The 8008-nt window shown below is 34.3% G+C and overlaps 1 long non-coding RNA gene across 1 annotated transcript; it reads right to left on the bottom strand.

The window, feature by feature from the left end:
• Positions 1–7187: 7187 nt before the first annotated feature.
• Positions 7188–7668, bottom strand: LOC124373829. Its single transcript, XR_006923475.1, has 2 exons — positions 7592–7668; positions 7188–7274 (listed from the first exon to the last, which is right to left on the bottom strand). It is a non-coding gene; the product is annotated as an uncharacterized LOC124373829 (long non-coding RNA).
• Positions 7669–8008: the final 340 nt, after the last annotated feature.

The raw sequence follows: 8008 nt of genomic DNA, 5'->3' as shown, positions 1-8008 counted from the left end.
AACCTACACATCTAGGTGTACACTCATGAGAGAGGTTTCATGCACTGGGAGTCACTTAAAATAGCTTTGAGGAAAAAAAGTGCTATTGTTTTTATAGTTGTAACAGCATTTATTATGTTTTGTTGTGACATGGTTTTGTAATGAAGTATTTAGTAGTGTTAAATTGTTATTCTTATTTTAAATTGTTATGGTCATTATTATTAGTAATAAAAGTCACTTGATTGTAGGGCAGGTTTTTTCTTGGGATAAAATGGGAAGAGTATAGCACTGTGTGGTAGCCATATGAAAATAACAGTTGTATTAAACAAATGTATTAGTAATGCATGTGTTTCTGAATCCTACACGTACATTGTGAGGCACATGGGATCATCTATAATGTGAGGCACATGGGATCATCTATAATGTAAATATGTTAATAAATAAACGTATTTGAACTGTGATATATTGCTGTATATTGATTTACTTGCATATACCAACCTAATCTTTTTATTACTATAAAGTAGCATACACCTTAAGTATTATTACTATATAAAGTTGCGAGTTAAAAAAGAGTGCAAGTTTTGTAACGAATGCATAACATTCTTGTTAGGACTAAGGATTTACAGTAAACCTTAAAATCTCATTGATGACATGAGTCATTGTAAGTTTATGAAAATATGAAATATTTTTGGTAGACAACTTTTGTTGATTACATTCAAAACTTTTCATACCACAATTTCGGTATAAGACAATATAACTTTACAGCACCTCATATTGGACGAGTAAAGTATACTGAGTTAGACTCCTTTTAACTACCATTAACTTTGTTATAGCATTATATGTGTGTGTGTACATTTGAAAATGCATGAGCAAATTTGATGAATTATAAGACATTTAAAAAATAATTGCTCGTATTTTATATTAACGGATAGTAGTCATTTTTCAGCTCTTCTGCCTCTGTTCTCCCAAACTTTACCACGAATCTGTTGCCAAGGTCTCCCATAACTAAGTCTGCATTGATGCACAATGTCTCTGTCTGCCATCTATTTTTATAGGATTTAATAGGATCAGTGTAGAAGCAACCGCTTGACTTCTTGTCTCTCAATAGTCTCCGGATATGATTCAGTAGCTTTTATATTCTTTTGGAATTAGCTGTTATTAAACGAGACAGGAGTTTATGTAATCCTGCTGACAAATATCCATCGCTCACGCGTGTTTTATTTCGTCTTAAGTCCAGGGACGATCAAATCTGCTTGAAGCAGACACTCGTGGGCTCAATCTTCACCCCTGAAATTGTCTTCATATTAATCATCGGAGATATTATTTACATTTTCACATGTTCCCCCCTAATACGAGCTGTATATAATGACTTCACCTATTCCCATGGCTGTTGCCACTACCAGTGGTATGTAAACATATTCGATAGTCATAGTGTATGCAATTTATTTAGTACCACCAGTTTTACCGCACCCTCCCCTTTAATTACTGTAATTTACATTAGGCCTCTTCAATAAAAGTCCCAGTCAAATTATTATTGTATGCTAACATAGTAATTACTATTTTAGATATGCGTTACTTATATTCTCTGATGTACATACTGTTACCTTTTGTCTCCAACGAAATAACGCAGATAAGTTTGCTATTCGTAGGTCGACGAGAAAAGGTAAAATAATATATTTACATCACATAGGTATCCTTTTAAACCATTGTTCAATTGTAAACTGTTCATTAGGGAATGTTCCGCTACACAGAATACATAACGGACACTCTGAAAAAACTGTTCAAACATTTAGTTGATTTAAACAAGTGCTGGTAAACACAACTGTACTTTTAATTTTCCCGCAAAGTGATGTTATTTGTTTTTATGATGTTATTTGTTTTTTATGCCTCTTATGATTATGTATGAAATTGAAAACATTAGAGATTGTTTGATTTAAACATGTTAAATTTGATATACATCTTGTACTGTTTTGTACCATTTGTGTTTTAATTTTGATCCACAGTTCTTATATTAAGTCTGGGAAATCGATGTGTCCTTATGACGTATGCTACTCTAAAATGCAACTAAACAGTATTTTTTGCCTCTACTAGCTTGGCACATATTAATGAGCTGACTGACTCGTAAAAAAATGCATATATTTTGTTTAAAGTAAAAAAATCTTTTATAGTAAAACACTAGCTATTATCACAGAATGTGAATCTAACGTAAATGCTATTATACAGTACAAAGAAAAATAACACAACACATTTCAAATATGAGACGCAGGTTTAGTATTAACACAGGATAAATGTATAGAAATATTACGTTGGATTCTTCCTATGTGCTATTATTAAAGACCTGAATTGGCCATCTTGAAACATGACGTTGTCCGTCTTTCCATGCTATAACTTTGGACGGAAACGTAGAAAGATTTTAGAGAGAATGCAGAGATATATTGATTGTTTGGACACTTGAATAGTCTGAGCGCTCCCACTTTCATTACACTATGTCAGGTCATCCGATACTCTGTTGTATCAATGTATATGCAAAGTTGTACAGCAAGGGTAAAATGGACAAAGCTATGCATTACAACAAGACCAACAAATGTGGTAAAGTTGATTATCGGTTGTATCGTTCACTCGCTGTACTCAGAAACCTGTGTTTAGTTAAAATTTTCAAACTGCCACAGCTTAATGAGTACCGTACCTATATTTAAACGTTTGACAATTAATACACAGAAAATTTATGTAACATTAAAAATTCCACAAACACGTTTCCTTATGGTCGTGTTAGGAAATTTTACTCAACTATTCGGATAGTCGGTTAAATCTGCCTGACATTTCACTTCATACAGTGTATGTGTCTGTTTGATATATATATATATATATATATATATATATATATATATATATATATATATATATAGAGAGAGAGAGAGAGAGAGAGAGAGAGAGAGAGAGAGAGAGAGAGAGGCGTTTTGCGAATATCTTTTATGTTTCTTACTGTTACCGTCGTAGCTCTCCCCTTTAGCAGAGATTCATTGCCGGCTGCCACTATACAGGCTCTAACAAGTTTTGGGGAAACGAAATGGTTTAATGTCAGCTAAAACACTTAAGTTAACTCATTTTAATACGTGTTCATTCAATACTAGCTCCCTACTACAAGGCTTCATTTAGACTATTTCGGTCTTGATCTAGGAAATTCAGGATATCATAAGAAACCTGGGTACACTTTGTAGAAAGCTGACCGTAATGCCCATCCGCAGTGTCCCCCAATGCCAGGGGTTGGGTGGTGGCTTAAAAATCTTTAAAGGTGTCTGAGTTGGTAGATATGGACTCTGCCATAGAGTATATCTCAATTATTCTGAGAATTGGAGGAATCAGGTTGGGTCTTGTCATGGTGTCCAAACTTTCTCATGAGAGTTGCACTCGTCTTCACTCGCTTTCTTATGCTGTAAATGTTGAAACGTCAATCAAAGTTAATACAGCCTTGTATTTAAGAAATATTAAAGGAAATTTGAGTTCCATACACTGCATTTAGGTAAAATATATTCCTAATATTTTAATAACGATTAAAACATTACAACATTTAAATGAGACGACCAGTGTTAGTAACCATACCTCTACACTCATAGACTACACCCTAATTAACAAATTATCCCAGTTAGATGTGAAGAGATCTCTCAAGTATTTTAGACCACAGAGGTGTATATATGCAAATCACAAAGTTATTTATTGTAAAATAAAACGTATATTAGGTACATGACATTAGAAAATAATGTAATATATAAATAATTCAAAGCTTGATTTGTACCGTGTTGTATGAAAGTTGGATGGCAAAGTGTTTCGTATAGATAGGGTAATGTTTTGGAAATGTTTTCGTTAGGGCAATGATCTATATAATGAAGAATTAAAATTACAAATATCTTGGGAGTCGATGAGAAAAATGAATGTTTTTATCATGGGATTATTTTTAAGCAAGTAGAGAACTAAAGTTGTTCTAGAATAAAAACGATACAATTTTCAAAACTGGTTTGAGCTCAAATTATTTACTTTAGACGAAGTAAAATCGGCAATGAATGATATCACCTCCAGATTTGTTTGCAATGATATCATGCTATACTCATATATAATAAGTACTTGTATGACCTAGTCCTTTTGTAATTGGAGACTTAACAAACCCAATTAACGAAACTTTAAGAACGAGCAAGTTTCAAAAAATCTAGGAGACAACCGTCCTACTCTCCCTATTCTAGAGTAATTCCCTAAAGACGGATTTTAGTCTTGCCATAAGAAGATTTTTAAGAAGGTAGCGATGAGACAGACAATATGTGCAAACAGTAAACTTGCTCTCAAGGCTTTAGTCAGGAATTTGGGTGAAGCATATTGGTACTGCCTTGATCAATATGTTTGCAGATTTATTCATAGTGTAGTTCATTATTCATAGTCAGTAAATCACAGCTTTTGGCGTTCAAAGCTATAATCTCTCGTCTTACAATGCCTGCTACAAAAACACATAATGATAGTATATGCTTGGACAGTAAATTGGGTAGAGTTGTGTTTTATTAAATTGGCTTTCACTGTTACTGATTGAATAGCAAAGAAATCTGTAAGGTTTTATGTTTAACATATTATTATATTTGGATTGTATTTAAGATACCATCTTCGTTACGTCGGTAAATTGTTAAATGTTTAAAGAATTTATGACGTTAATGTATGAGCAGGAAAACGCAAGAAATACATTAGTTCTATAGCTGTGTTAGACAATTCAAAACGGAGTTCAATTAAATTTATCTACAACATTTACCTGTGTTACATATTGTACATTTTGTAGTCTAAAACACTGTATTTTAAACGTGGCAGCCTTAATGAACAATAACGATGTGTAATCTCTCTATACATCTCATAGGTTTTCTACAATAAAAGTTCAGTCGTGTTGACAGCTAGAAACTTGTTGATTTGTACATTTCTCCACAGTTCAGTATGTTTTGTGACTGACAGGACTTTGTTGTACTCAGGTTTTTGTTGCCTTAAAACACTGTCGTCTAACAGTTTGTAGACATGTGTTTCAAAGTAAGTTTGTTTCCTTCTGTAGAATCCGTGGTGAGCTAGATACGAGACTCCATTCATATAAACTTTAGAATATTAGGAATGAGTAATGGCATAACCTTGCGTTACAAAATTACCACAATTTTTATTTTATCCGATGTGTAGCTATCGAAAATGCCTTACAATATTAACCATATCGTAGCCGTCAAGATATATTATAATAATACTTTAATTTCTAAAAAAATGCATGCTTTATGTAACAGGAGTTACTAGACGGCGAACATACTGGGTGATATAATTAACCTCTTAATGCCCACTACATGATGCAGTATATATAAAAAATTATTTTATGCTAAAAGTTACTTTAAATGGTACTTAGATGACCTGTAATTTTTTTCAGATTTTTAAATTTACTATTTAACCAAATTTTGGGTAAGTGCCAAATCTGGCACATTGGGCAATAGAGAAAATAGTGCACTTTAGAGAAAGTAAACAGGACATAAGAAAAACTAATAGTATATTGCTTCATAATTACAGTATATTTAGAATTATAAGTAAAAACACATTACTACACAGTATAAGGAGCACCTTACAAGTGGAAATCCACAAAACAGTTCTTTCCTTTGTTTAGGCAGAGGTGAACTTTACACTTTTCACACATAATGGATGATTTTCTGCTTGCAGAAGGGATGCTTGCATCTCTGCCTATCTTCGACAACAGATGGCCAATGTCCAACTCCATCTTTTCTAACATCTGGTATAGGGATATTGACACATGGACCTTTCTTCTTTTTCTTTGAAAATTCGTTCTCCTACCCTGACTGTTGATGGCCTTCCTCTTTTTATTGGGTCAGCTCCTAAGTTACAAAGAGACTCGGCCACCTCACACCGGAAAGCTAGCAAATCCATTACTCCCTGCTTAGCAATTCCATTATGTTGACAGTCTCGTCTGAAGAGAAGCCATCCATTGACAATAACTTACGTCAACAAAGTGGAAGAAAAACACCTCAAATAAAAAAAACTTCCGAGATCTTAGATTAATTCGGTAGTAGCTGATAATCCATCTAGAAGGTCCACTCCCCCCATGAACTTATTGTATGTTGTAACGATTTTAGGGCAAGTGACATCAATCTGCTCACGACCTTTAGAGTCAAAGCGTTGCACAGTGTTTGAAAGGGCAAGCAGACTCAAAAGTTGACGCAAGAGACACCCCTCGATTGTCTAACCATTTTACAGCCCTAATTTTTACACCATCAATTGTTGCCTCTTTTTTTCCTCATAAGACCCACGGCCTTTCTTTTTCATTTCTTGGTCAGATGAAAACAACAAGCCTGGAAATCGTCCTAGTCGAATGGTCCCGAGGGATTGGAAACCAATATTTGCTAGAGTCACTAAGAGAGCTGGTGATGAGTACCAGTTATCAAAATAGATTAAGAATTTGTTTTCATTACGAGGCAAGTGTTCAACCAGTCGTAAAAACAACATTTGAACTAGCTCCAATGTCAGGTAGGGAAGTAGCAGGTAGTAGTATGCGACCAGTGTAGATCTCAAAATTGTGAATCAGACCCTTGCTGTCACAAAGTACAAACAGTTTGTATCCCCACTTGTGGGGGTTTCATCGGGTTGTACTGTTTTAGTAAAGATGTGCCTTTGAAGGGCACAATCTGTTCATCAACACAGAGCATTTGTTCCTCAATAGGAATGTTTTTGAATTTGTTTTGAAGAGCATCAACTAGTGGGCGGATTTTAAATAGCCTATCTTTGTTATGGATCATTCTGTAATGGCATGTGATCATTGTTATTGAAGTGCAAGTTGGCCTTCAGTTCCTCCCATCTGTTACGTGACATAACATGTGCAACCTTTTCTACTCGTGTATTTCCATTCCAATACATCCTACTCCTAGGTAGACCATAAATGCTCATGTAGATGCAAATGCCTATAAAACTGCTCTACTTCCTTCCTCTGAGGTATTCAAGGGTTTATTCGGATTTTTTTGGACACTATACAAGTTTGACTGAGTAGCAATCAAAGTTAAAATGTCATTGTCAAAAAAAATCTTTGAAGTAGTCAACTGGAGAACCTGAAGTACATGTTCGATACTTAATTCTAGCATTGGCGGAGAAGGGTTTCTCACTGTTATCTGGATTCACTTCATTCCAAGCAGGTGCTGGTTTTTTTGGAATCTTCTTTTTTGTGGCTGTAGACGTTGAAGGGATGTTCTCTTCGTCTTCATCTGTGACATCACTGGAGCTCGCTGCATTGTTCACTGAAACAAAAACAAACTCGCTGTTGCCTTGCTTTTTTTTCAAACCACAAAAAAGTATGTATTTCACACTAAAATAAATAACATATTGAGGTCTTTACTAGTATATAACAGCACCGCTGAAACAATTTTCTATACAGCTAGTGTAACATAATCTGAATTATCCTAACCGTGTGCATTAAAAATGGTGCTGTCATAACAAGAAAAAGACATATAATAAAAACAGAACATAGCCTATTAGTATTGAATATAAAAATTTAGATTAGTAAGTATGAGCCTAACTAAGTTAATTATGGAATTAATGGTATAAATAAACTTACAAAATAAGGCTAACTTGTTCTTTTTGTCACGGCCAGGGGTGTAATCTGGATCCTCATCTGAGTCATCCACCAAACTGTTCTTCACTGTCATCGGGGGGTAAAAAGCGAAGTTGTGTTGTTATGTCTTCTTAGTCGACAATGTGACATCTGACAAAAATAAACATTGTTGTACAAAAAGCTTGTAGGTTGACTTTAATGCCCAATGTGCCATTTTTGGGACGAACTGAAAAACTGCAGTTTTTACAGTTGTGCCCAATGTGACAAATTTGGCACAAACCTAAAAAGCATCATAAAACATAAACTAGACATATTTTAATGAACTAAAACTACTGTAACACACTTTCAGTTAACTATGTAAACTAGACCATATTTTATAAAAAAAGGGTACTTACTTTTTTTCTGCTAAATACAGGTATG

The sequence above is a fragment of the Homalodisca vitripennis genome, unplaced genomic scaffold, assembly GCF_021130785.1.
Source record: "Homalodisca vitripennis isolate AUS2020 unplaced genomic scaffold, UT_GWSS_2.1 ScUCBcl_6430;HRSCAF=13641, whole genome shotgun sequence".
Classification (NCBI taxonomy): domain Eukaryota; kingdom Metazoa; phylum Arthropoda; class Insecta; order Hemiptera; family Cicadellidae; genus Homalodisca; species Homalodisca vitripennis.
Note: the sequence above shows the minus strand (reverse complement) of the source record. Positions and strands in the feature narration are given on the sequence as shown.